The sequence below is a fragment of the Arachis hypogaea genome, unplaced genomic scaffold (genome assembly GCF_003086295.3).
Source record: "Arachis hypogaea cultivar Tifrunner unplaced genomic scaffold, arahy.Tifrunner.gnm2.J5K5 arahy.Tifrunner.gnm2.scaffold_709, whole genome shotgun sequence".
Classification (NCBI taxonomy): domain Eukaryota; kingdom Viridiplantae; phylum Streptophyta; class Magnoliopsida; order Fabales; family Fabaceae; genus Arachis; species Arachis hypogaea.
In genome coordinates this window covers 1-2,387 of record NW_027255774.1, presented here as the reverse complement: position 1 = coordinate 2,387, position 2,387 = coordinate 1, and the positions used below count along the sequence as shown (strand labels likewise).

General features: G+C 32.5%; 1 non-coding gene across 1 annotated transcript; it reads left to right on the top strand.

Annotated features, from left to right (window-relative positions):
• Positions 1–617: 617 nt before the first annotated feature.
• Positions 618–725, top strand: LOC114927420 (small nucleolar RNA R71). The gene has a single exon (XR_003817702.1). It is a non-coding gene; the product is annotated as a small nucleolar RNA R71 (small nucleolar RNA).
• Positions 726–2,387: the final 1,662 nt, after the last annotated feature.

Below are 2,387 nucleotides of genomic sequence, written 5' to 3'. Positions count from 1 at the left end.
TCATGAAACTCACAGTGGCCTTAGATAGATCAGAGACTAAATTTGCTAAGCTAGATAGATTCTGCTCAAATTCTCTGTCTGTTGCTGAGTGGATGATGGAAAAGGTTTACTATTGTTAAACCTATTTCTTCCACCATTATTAAAGCCTTGTTGAGGCTTTTGTTGATCCTTCCATGAGAAATTTGGATGATTTCTCCATGAGGGGTTATAGGTGTTTCCATAAGGTTCACCCATGTAATTCACCTCTGCTATTGCAGGGTTCTCAGGGTCATAAGCTTTTCTTCAGAAGATGCTTCTTTAGTACTGTTGGATGATTCCTTCAATCCATTCAGACTCTGAGAAATCATATTGACTTGCTGAGTCAATATTTTGTTCTGAGCCAGTATGGCATTCAGAGTATCAATTTCAAGAACTCCCTTCCTCATAGGCGTCCCATTATTCACAGGATTCCTTTCAGAAGTATACATGAACTGGTTATTTGCAACCATGTCAATGAGTTATTGAGCTTCTGCAGGCGTTTTTTTTAGGTGAATGGATCCACCTGCAGAATGGTCCAGTGACATCTTTGATAGTTCACACAGACCATCATAGAATATATCCAGAATGGTCCATTCTGAAAGCATGTCAGAAGGACACTTTTTGGTCAGTTGCTTATATCTCTCCCAAGCTTCATAGAGGGATTCACCTTCTTTCTGTCTGAAGGTTTGAACATCCACTCTAAGCTTACTAAGCTTTTGAGGAGGAAAGTACTTGGCTAAGAAAGCCGTGACCAGCTTATCCTAAGAGTTCAGGCTATCTTTAGGTTGAGAGTCCAACCATACTCTAGCTCTGTCTCTTACAGCAAACGGGAAAAGCATAAGCTTGTAGACCTCGGGATCAACCCCATTGGTCTTAACAGAATCACAGATCTGCAAGAATTCAGTCAAGAACTGAAAAGGATCTTCAAATGGAAGTCCATGAAACTTGCTGTTCTGTTGCATCAGAGAAACTAATTGAGGTTCAAGCTCAAAGTTGTTGCTCCAATGGCAGGAATTGAGATGCTTCTTCCATGTAAATTGGAATTAGGTGCAGTGAAGTCACCAAGCATCCTCCTTGCATTATTATTATTTTCGGCCATATTGTCTTCTTCTTTTTCGAAAATTTCTGTCAGATTTTCTCCAGAGAGTTGTGCTTTAGCTTCCCTTAGCTTCCTCTTCAGAGTCCTTTCAGGTTCAGGATCAGCTTCAACAAGAATGTTCTTATCCTTGTTCCTACTCATATGAAAAAGAAGAACAGAAAGAAATATGGAATCCTCTATGTCACAGTATAGAGATTCATTTATGTGAGTAGAAGAAGAGAAGAATGTAATGTAAGGAAGAGAAGAGGAAAAACTCGAACATAGAGAGGAGGATGGGGTTCGAATTTTTGGGTGAAAGAGAAGTGTTATTAGATGAATAATAAATAGAGGAGATGAAGGTGAGAGATTTCTTTTTTTTTTTATTTTTTTTTTTAATATTAATTAGAAAAAAAAAGTGTTATTAGCATGATAAATAAAAAAAATAGAAGATAAATGAAAGAGAGTGAGTAGATTTGAAAAGATTAAATTAAAAGATTGATTTTGAAAATTAAAGTTGATTACTTGACTAAAAGAAAAAAGATTTGATTTTAAATTTAAAGATGAACTTTTTTATTAGGCAAGTAACAAACTTTACATTTTTGAATCAATCACTTAATTGTTTAGTATTTTCGAAAATTATGAGATAGAATTAGAAAAAGATTTTTGAAAAATATTTTATAATTTTCGAAATAATAAGAAAATGAAAGATTTGATTTTTGAAAAAGATAGGATTTTTAATTGAAAATTTGATTTGACTCATAAGAAACAACTAAATTTTAAATGTTTGAAAGTCACTCAAATTTTCGAAAATTTATGAGTGAAAAGGGAAAGATATTTCTTTTTATTTTTGAATTTTTAATGATGAAAGAGAAAATACAAATTGACTCAATGCATGAAATTTTGGATAAACATGTGATGCATGAAAGAACCTATGAATGTCAAGATGAACACCAAGAACTTTTTTTGAAAAATTTTCAAGAAAAGAAAAACATGCCAGACACAAAATCAAAATTTTTATTTTAGACACTAAGAATTTCAAGAATGCATATGAAAAACAAGAAAAGACACAAACAAGAAAATATAAAGATCAAACAAGAAGACTGGCCAAGACAACTTGAAGATCATGAAGAAGCAATGCATGAAATTTTCGAAATAATTTTTTAGAAATTAAAAAGATGCGATTGACACCAAACTTAAAACTTGACTCAAGACTCAAACAAGAAACAAAAATAATATATTTGTTTTTGAATTTTATGTATTTTATGGTAATATTTTTTTGTTTAATTTTTTT